Genomic DNA, 10271 nt, shown 5'->3' on the forward strand with positions numbered 1-10271 from the left:
GCTCGCTTCTTGGGGGACCTGGTCTCTCTGGACAAGGGAAGAAAGGCATCTTTACTGTATACCCTTTAATATGCTCTGATTTCTTGTTTCATTTAAAAATATACATAAGCTAAATGAAATAAGTATAATTTTTAAACTAAAATTATACACATAAAATCTAACCATCTCTTAAATAGGCAACTATGTCTCTTACAGAACTTTTTTCCTTTGTATATAGAAACACAGATACATCACCTATACACTTGTTCAATGATTCAAATCTGTCTCATTCTTTTTAAAGGTTTGGCAGAATTCCTTAAGAGCATGATCTGTTTTAATCTGTTCCCTTTATGTAAAAGAGAGAGGATTGAAACGTTGCTGTTCTGGTTGCATGTTTCTACATGGATCATTCCAGACTGAAAGGAAGCACAGTACCTCCTTGGGAACTTCAACACGAGGCCAGCTCAAAACTCGAACGTTTGGACAGCTGTGTCAGGGGGCCTATGACATGGCACACAGAGGTTAAAAAAAAAAGCTTTTTTTCTTTTCTTTGACCACGCTACATATGGAATCTTATGTAGCACATTCCATGCTACACGTGGAATCTTTTTTTTTTTTTTAACTTTACAAATTGTATTAGTTTTGCCAAATATCAAAATGAATCTGCCACAGGTATACATGTGTTCCCCATCCTGAACCCTCCTCCCTCCTCCCTCCCCATACCATCCCTCTGGGTCGTCCCAGTGCACTAGCCCCAAGCATCCAGTATCGTGCATCGAACCTGGACTGGCAACTCATTTCATATATGATATTATACATGTTTCAGTGCCATTCTCCCAAATCTTCCCACCCTCTCCCTCTGCAACAGAGTCCATAAGACTGTTCTATACATCAGTGTCTCTTTTGCTGTCTCATCCCCAACCAGAGACCAAATCCCCTTGGAAGTGTGGTGTCCTAACCACTGGACCACCAGAGAAGTCTCCAAGAGCTCTTTAATCAGACCCCTGGGTTTGAATCCAGGCTCAGTCCCTTACCATCAGGGGATGTTAGGGTAAATCTCAATATTCTGATCTCTTAAGAAGGCATCATTGCGTCCCCCTCATAGAATATTCTGTGAGGAGTAAATGAGAGACCCATACAGAGCAGCCAGGCTGTGGAAAGACCCAAGCACCAGGAAAATGATGCATATGAGTGTCAATGTCATTAGCATATTATTACCTCCTCAAGGATGACTACTGGCTAAGCGCCCTCTCCTCCAGCCACTCACTCAACACATGTTAATTGAGTGCCTAGCGTGTGTCCAGCTGGGGTCCACCCAGCGCAAGGAGAAAGGCACACATCAAAGGGAAAACTTGAGTCAACTTTGGCTCCAGAGCCCAGGATTTCACTTTACACCTCTGATCTGGGGCTGCCCTAAATCAGCAGGGCCCTTCCAAAGAGAAAAGAAAAAAACATAATAATAAATGTACCTAGAGTTCAAAGTCACTAATGTGGCTCCAGAATATTAGGACATGGTCTTTGTTTCCAGGGCTCTGAACAGGGATGTTTCAAGAGAAAATTTAAGGGAGCACTTCCAGAATGCATTTTGCTCACACTCACTTCTAAACCAACAAACCTGCATAGGGAAATCAGAGCAGGGTCCAGGTTTAAGTTAAATTATAATAATATTGATAGTAGTTGTAATAATATTAGCCCTTATTAGGAGTTTGCTATGTACCAGACCCTGTGCTAAGAGTTTTCCAGGCCATCATCTCATTTCATTTTCAAAAAAAGCCAAGAGTGGGGCTTCCCTGGTGGCCCAGTGGATAAGACTCTGCGCTCTCATTGCAGGGGGCCTGGGTTCGATCCCTGGCCAGGGAACTAAGATCCCGTGTACCACAACTAAGCTTGTGTGATACCACTAAAGATGCCCACGTGCCTCAACGAAGATCTAGAGCAGCCACAAATTTTAAAAAAGTAAATAAACCAAGAGATATGAAGTGTTAAGATCTACAATATACAGAAGAGCCATCAGAGGCTCAGAGAGGTCAAGGGGCTTGCCCGAGGTCGCACAGCTAGTGAACGGCCAGATCAAGATTCTGACCCTAAAGTGCATGCTCCAGAGAGCTCTCTGCCACTCCCAAAGTCAAAAAGTAAAGACTCCTCAACTTTGAGGGAGATTTGAACTTCTCTTCCCTTTTCTAAAACCCTACAAGAGCCATCACAAAGAACATTGATGGAAACAATTGACGACTAGAAAGTTAACCCTGAATATTCATTGGAAGGACTGATGCTGAAGCTCCAATCCTTTGGCCACCTGATGCAACGAGCCAACTCATTGGCTGGGAAAGATTGAGGGCAGGAGGAGAAGAGGGCAACCAGGGATGAGATAGCTGGATGGCATCACCAACTCAATGGACATGAGTTTGAGCAAGCTCCGGGACATGGTTAAGGACAGGGAAGCCTGGCGTTCTGCAATCCACAGAGTCACAAAGAGCCAGACATGACTCAGCAACTGAACAACAAGAAAGCTAATAGAAAGCTCAGTGGTAAATTCCCCTCTTGGTGTACTCTGGGGCTGCACACATAGGCTACAAAAGAAAGGTGGCAAAAACCGGGATCTTTTAGCACAAGGCCTGGGAGACAATGAATGACATTGTAGGCTGAGGCAGCTGAACCTGAGAACCCTGGGGACCTGGCCACATCTCTCTAATCGGATCTGAAAACCACATTCCTACAGTTCCCCCAGGTTGCGGCGAATTCCTTCGACTTATTAAGCAGGTACGACCTGCCTTTTTTGATATAAAAACAATAGGCTGTGTGCCTGGCCGGGCTGAGACCTAACAGAAAATAAAAAGTCAGCAGCACAAAGCCTATCACCTCCAACACACATCTGGAATGCATTTTCTATTGATATAAAAATGGATATGTGGATAATGCATATGTGTATTTATGAATCTGGTGTATTAATCACAAAGGTCACAGTGAGAAAAGGCCATTCCGATGCCAAAACCAGCCCCCGTGATTAGCTTTCGGATGACTCTGGGGTTGACTTATCCCAACCGAGGACAAAGCCTCATACACACACCCTCTTCCACACCAAGCAGTTCTCCAACACCCAACCAGACTAACGATGGGCATGTTTTCTCTGGTGTCTTGGAGCAGATACATTAAAAAACAGAATATGCTTGTGAGATCTGCTGATTCTAGCCATTTTGAATGACAGCTCTTAATTAACCAAAAGCTGGTTTTCTTGGGAAACTGCATTTTACAAGACAGCTGGTGAACTTCTTTATTTCATTTATTCAGTCAAGAAATATATTTTAAGCACTTACTGTGTGCCAATAATGTTTCCAGGTGCTGGAGATAGAGTCACCAACAAGACACATAAAGTCGTGTACTCTTGGAGGTTCCTAACTAGTGGGACATATAATATACCAATAAATGAAGAAATATAGAATATAATTGTGATGGACAGGTTCCCCCTTCCATCGTTCCTGCCACTCAGTGTTCACAGCTTTGCATAATTCCCTCCCCTTTAGTATGAATAGGACTTGGGACTGCTTTTTTTTTTTTTTTCTTTTTCTTTTAGTTTTTTTTAAAAAGTTCATTTGTTTTATTTATGGCTGTGCTGGGTCTTCATTGCTGTGTGTGGGCTTCCTCTAGTTACAGAGCGGGGGCTACTCTTCCTTACCGTGCGCAGACTTCTAGCAGTCACTTCTCTTGTTGAGGAGTACAGGTTCTAGGCAAGTGGGCTCAATAGTTATGGTGCATGGGCTTATTTGCTCTGAAGCACGTGGGGTCCCCCCAGACCAGAGATGGAACCCACATCCCCTGCGTTGGCAGACAGATTCTTAACCGCTGGACCACCAGGGAAGTCCCACGACTTGCTTCTAGCCAGTAAAATACAGCAGTGGTGGCGGGCTGTTATTTCTGTGCATCCACATAAAACAATCTTGCTAGCTGACTCACTCTGAAGACTGTCCTGCCTGGTGTGATGAAGGGAGCAGTCGTGTCAGTCAACTTACAGGCAGCCTCTAGGAGCTGGGTGGCCTCCAGCTGACACTGAGTAATAATCCCAGGGCTTCCGTCCCTATGACTACAAGGAAATTAATTATTCCGATAACCTCAGTGAGCTTGGAAGTGGATCCTTACCCAGTTGAGCCCCCAGATGAGAATGCAGCCCAGACAACACATTGATAGCAGCCTTTTGAGACCCTAAGCAGAAGACTAGACTCTTGACACAAAGAAATGGTGAACTAATAAATGTGTGCTTTTAAAAATATTTATTTATCTGACTGCGCCAGGTCTCAGTTGCGGCAGGCAAGATCTTCAGTCTTCTTTGAAGCATGTAGGATGTTTAGTTGCAGCATGCGAACACTCAGTTGTGACGTGTGAGATCTAGTTTCCTGACCAATGATCGAACCCTGAGTCCCCTGCATTGAGAGCGCAGAGTCTTAGCCACTGGACCATCAGGGAAGTGAAGTAAAGTGTTAGTCGCTCAGTCGTGTCTAACTCTTTGCGACCCCATGGACTGTAGCCCACCAGGCTCCTCTGTCCAAGGGATTCTCCAGGCAAGAATACTGGAGTGGGTAGCCATTCCCTTCTCCAGGAGATCTTCCCAACCCAGGGCTTCTTTACCGGCTGAGCCACCAGGGAAGCCCACTCGACCGTCAGGGAAGTCCCTAAATGTATGCTGTTTTAAGCCACTCAGTTAGTGGTGATTTTTTTTTCACGCAACAATAGAAAATTTATGGAACAATTATATAAAGGAATAAGGGCTCTGGAAAAAAAATAATCAAGTAAAGGAATAGAGTGGGGGTGGAGGGTCCTCTTGCAGAGTTGTCCAGAGATAGTCTCTCTGATGATTAGGTGACATTTGAGCAGAGACCATTAAGAAGCCATGTGGAAAATCTGAGGGAACAGTGCTAGGAGGAAAAGGAAGGGCAAATACATGGTTTAGTTGAGGACGAGAGGAGTCATATTTGAGAAATAGCAAGGAGGCAAAGTAGTCAGAGTCAAGGTCGAGGAAAGAGAGATAGGAGCCAGTGAGTCAGTGGTCGGATTATCCAGTGCTTTGTGGTTCATGGCAAGGACTTTGGATTATAGGCTAAGAATACTGGGAGGCAATTAGAAGGATATAATAAGATTCATGGTTGGTTTGTTTTGTTTCACTTGGCCGCGCCGTAGCATGTGGAATCTTAGTTCCCAGACCAGGGATCGAACCTGTGCCCTCTGTACTGGGAGTGCAAAGTCTTAACCACTGAATCACCAGGGAAATCCCAAGATTCCTGTTTTTATTTAAAGAGACCTCTGGCTGCACTATGCTGAGAAAACCTGAAAAGGAGAGATGGAATCGCAAAGACCAGACAGGAGGCTGTGGTCATTGTCTTTATAAAATACCAATGGCTTAGACTAGAGTAGTAGTAAAATGAAGAGAAGCCATCAGATTTGGGGTTCATGTCTCTGTGGTTCCCTCCTTTCTACAATATGCTTCTCAACTTCCAGCCACTTTGGAAGTCTGAAAAGTCTAACCTCTTGAATCCTCAGCCCAGCAAGATGGCCAGTTTCTGCTCATTTTCTATTCCATAAATAACCATGGAATTAACCAAAGTCTTCAGGAAAAAGGCTAAGATAAGGATCTCCTTCGCTTCTCCCTAGCATTTCATATTTCCACCAATTCTGTGCTGGTGCATTCCAATTCTTATAAACAGTTGTTACATGTATTTATGTCAGTGTTTCTCAACATTTCGGGAGGAAAGTTATTTTAATACAAGCTACAATGGAACTGACTTTTTCACTGACGTCTTTCCCCATGTCTGGTTCAAATCAATCACTTTACTATAGGTGTTATGAACCCAAGACTGGCCTGGATTAAAATACCATTTCTGATACCTTCCAGCTCTGAGTCTGAGATGAATCACTCAACCCCTCTGTGCCTCAGTTTCCTCATCTGTAAAATTGGAAGAAAAATAGTTCCTGTCTCAGGAATTGTGGGCAGTAAGTAGGATGATACACATAGTGAGTATTTATATTCTTTACTCTTATTTATTCCACAGCTGGGAAAGGAAGACCCACCTTGATAGCTGGCAAGTTAGTGGCAGAACCTAAAACTCAGATCTCAGGACTTCCCTGGTGGTCTGGTGGCTAAGACTCTGCAGTCCCAATGTAGGGGGCCTGGGTTTGATCCCAGGTCAGGGAAATAAGATTCCACATGCCACAACTATTTTGACTTTTATTTATAAAAATAAAACTCAGGTCTCCCAAATTTTAGTCCATATATATAGAAAAATATCAGCATGGAGATAATACCTATAAGAATATGGATTTCCTGGAACAGCCATCAATATTATTAACATAGAGTACTTTGATAACCATTCTCCCGGAGAGTAGAGTATTGATGGTATGGGAAATCAGACAGGTAAATTCTGCTAGAGAAGAGATAAAGGAAAACCTAGATTATAGGAGTTATGTCTATGGAGGGACTCTGATGAGCCAGGCATACAAATTCAGTTCTGCATCTGGTTCCCATCATGTCATGGTCTACATTGGGATTCGGGCTTCCCAGGTTGCAGAAGTCATAAAGTGGTAAAGAACCCGCCTGCCAATGCAGGAGATGTAAGAGATGCAGGTTCGATCCCTGGGTCTGAAAGATCCCCTGGAGGAGGGCATGGCAACTTGCTCCAGTATTCTTGCCTGGAAAACCCCATGGATGGAGTCGGGGGGCTACAGTCCACAGGGTTGCAAAGAGTCAGACACAACTGAAGTGACGTAGCATGCACGCACTGTATTGGGAGAGTTCATATACTCGGACTTTGTAAAGTTTACACTTAAGCCTTGACTTAGATCTGGAACCCTGGAGGAAAGATGGGCCCAGGTACATTCCCATTTCTGTGCAACCTCGCAGGCGCCCAGCTCCCATAATCCTCTGAAAATGGGAGGACGCCCTCTAAGGCAGTCTGTCCTGCTTCCCATCTGATTCCGCTCCTCTGCCCACCACAGGGAGACAGCAGGCCTCCCGGCCAGAAACTCAGAGGATGCCAATGCCATTCTGGCACCACTCACAGCTCGTTCCATGGTCCTGGGAAAACGACGGAATTCCCCAGCACACTCATTGCCCCTTTGCCAGAAGAGAAACAATAAAATCCGCTTCCCAGAGAGCCGAGGGAATTAATGACTTGAGCGTTTATTAAGTGCTTTGAAGATGCAATGTGTGAAGTGTTCAGTTTTTCCCTCCCTTGCCCGCAGGTTTTCCGAAGGAGGACAAGGAGTCACTGAGAGCCAAGTCGCCGGCATGCATGGAAAGTTCAGGACGCTTCCTGAGGGCACAAGTAGCATATTAACTCTCACTCCAGTTTCAGCCTGGGGAGCACAAGGGATGCCCTGAGTCTGCAGTAACTCTCACAGATTGGCTGAATTCCCCTCCAAAAGCACATCTGAAACATTCTCTCTCTCTCTTTTTTTTTTTAATATTTATTTGGTTCTGCTGGATCTTAGGACTTCCCAGGTGGCTCAGATGGTAAAGAATCTGCCTGCAGTGCAGGAGATTCAGGTTCAATCCCTGTGTCGGGAAGATCCCCTGGAGAAGGGAATGGCTATCCACTCTTGTACTCTTGCCTGGAGAATTCCATGGGCGGAGGAGCCTGGTGGGCTACAGTCCATGGGGTCACAAAGAATTAGACATGACTGAGCAATGAACACAGCAGCATAGCCGGATCTTAGTTGCAGCATGTGGGATCTATTTCCCTAACGAGGGATTGAACCCAGGGATCCCTGCTTTGGGAACACAGAGTCTTAGCCACTGGACTATCAGGGAAGTCCTGGAAAATCTGCAACTTTCACAGAGCTGCTTCCATATCTTAATTCATTTATTCAACAAATTTTAAAAATATGTGTTATATTGGAATATAGTTGATTTACATGGTGTTAGTTTCAGAAGTACAGCAAAAGTGATTTAGTTATACATATTCATATAGCTCTTCTATTCCAGATTCATTCCCATACAGGTTATCAGAGAGTACTGAGTAGAGTTCTCTGTGCTACAGAGTATGCCCTTGTTGATTATCTATTTTATATATATATAAAAAAAAAATATATATATATATAATGAATATATGCTCATCTTCCAGGGAAGATGCCCTGGAGAAGGGAAAGGCTACCTACTCCAGTGTTCTGGCCTAGAGAATTCCATGGACTGTATAGTCCATGGGGTCACAAAGAGTCAGACACAGCTGACGGACTTTCACTTACTTAGATAGATAGATAGAGATACAGATAGTTATATTCCACAAATATTTATCAAACACGTTCTGTGTGGCAGGGATTCTCTGGGACACAGCAATAAACTAAACTTCAAAAATCCCTTCATTGTAGAATTTACATTCCACTGGGAGGTTGTGGGGTGGGCATGGAGAACACACGATAAAACAAGAAAGACAAGTAATACAGAGTCTGTGAGATGGGGAAATGTGTTAAGAAGCAAAATAAGAGAGAGTAGTGAAGAGGGGTTGCCATTTGATGAAAGGAGGACAGGGGAGGTGACATTTGAGTAAAAACGTGGGAGAAGGAAGGGAGGAAGCCAGGGGGACACATAAGGATAAAGTGTTCCATGAAGAGGGAACATCATGAATAAAGGTGCTGAGGCAGGACTTATCTGGAGTAGAGCATGGCAAGCTGTGTGGCCAGAGTAGAGGAAACTAGAAGAGTAGAGGGAGACAAAGATGGGTGGGCAATTGGGGAGGGGAGTTCTGCAGGTCACGGGACGTCTCATAGGTCATTAATACTGACTTTCATCTGAGCATAGCATAAACCCACTGGTAGTAGATGGATGGATGGCTAGATGTTGGATATATTGGATGGGTGGATGGATGATGCTTGGATAGATATGTGGAGGGATGGATGTTGGATATATTGGATGGTTTGGATGGATGGATGGATGGATAGATGATGTTTAGATAGATATTTGGATGGATGAGTGGATGAGGGGATGGATGGATGATGTTTGGATGGATATGCTTGCCAAATTCTCTCTCTTTTTTTTTTAGTATTTATTTATTTAGGCTGTGCCGGGCCTTAGATGTGGCATGTGGGATCTTTACTTGCACCTGCCAGATTCTTGATTGCAAACAACTGACCCTAAGTGAGGCAGAAAATAAATGTTCGGGATACCAGGTAACTAAGAATCTACAAGAAAAATTTGAGAGGAAAAGTGACATCGTTGCACTGTGTCTTCTGTTTGGCTGTCCGGATCTACCCTCTCCCTTTCTCCCACCTGCTCTGTGCCCAGGAGGCTGACCCGTATGGGCCAACTCAGTGTTTTCTCTGGCTCTGGCATGAGATCAGAGGGAGGGCGGTGTGTGTGGACAAGGTATTTATCCTCTGGTCCTTTCCATGCCAGGTCATCACAGGTTGCCTGTGTCCCTCACTCAAGGCCGCAGCTGCTGCCAGGAAGCCTCTCTACACGCTGTCTCTGGACTCTGAAAATGGCTTGCCTCCTCTCACCCCTTCATGCCTAGCAGTGGTAATATGTCCGGTTCCAGGGTACCAAACCATTCCTTTTCCTAAACATAGCCTTTGTTCACTGTTCCTTTGTGAAATTCTGTCTTCAAATTCCCTTGTTTAAATAGAGCATCCATTTGCTGCTATTTCCTGTTACTGTCGATATATTCACCTTTGCACCTTTGCATAACGCTGGAGCCTAGCTCACTGTCTGTTGTGTTAGAGGAATAGATGAATAACTGATGGATGGATGGACAGATGCAAGGATTTGACAAGAGTGGTCAGGATTCTTGGTTCCAAACAACTAACTTCAACTGAAGCAGAAAATAAATATTCAGGAGAGTGGATCACTCATAGAATCTGCAAGAAGAATAGTAGGCAAGAGACACGGGAGGCTAGGAGGCTGAAATTCCAGTGCTTCAGCACGGCAAGAGCCCTACTCTTCTCATCACCACCACTGCTCACTGCCCCCAGGACAACTACTAAACAGTTTCGATGTCACTCCAAGATTTTCGTCCTAGGCAGATATCTATTAGGCCCAGCACTAACCTCTTGGCACATCCTAGTTTCTAGGGAATGGAGAGAGGAAATCCTCTCCCCTGGATTTTGTAGAGGGAGGCAGGAGCTGTCTCCCACCTATTTTGGAGTTTCTCCAAAGAACAAAGATATTTAGATAATATGTGGCTATGGATCAAATGATAGATCAAAGATAGATGGATAAGTAGATAGATATACAACATAGTGAGTAAGTAGTGTTGGACTTGACTCACTGAAGACATACTTAATAAGTGCTTTTGGGAACTGTCTGGTAGATC

General features: G+C 44.3%; 1 non-coding gene across 1 annotated transcript; it reads left to right on the plus strand.

Annotated features, from left to right (window-relative positions):
- Positions 1-1766: 1766 nt before the first annotated feature.
- Positions 1767-1839, plus strand: TRNAE-CUC (transfer RNA glutamic acid (anticodon CUC)). Its single transcript has one exon. It is a non-coding gene; the product is annotated as a tRNA-Glu (tRNA).
- Positions 1840-10271: the final 8432 nt, after the last annotated feature.

The sequence above is a fragment of the Bos indicus genome, chromosome 17 (assembly GCF_029378745.1).
Source record: "Bos indicus isolate NIAB-ARS_2022 breed Sahiwal x Tharparkar chromosome 17, NIAB-ARS_B.indTharparkar_mat_pri_1.0, whole genome shotgun sequence".
Lineage (NCBI taxonomy): Eukaryota > Metazoa > Chordata > Mammalia > Artiodactyla > Bovidae > Bos > Bos indicus.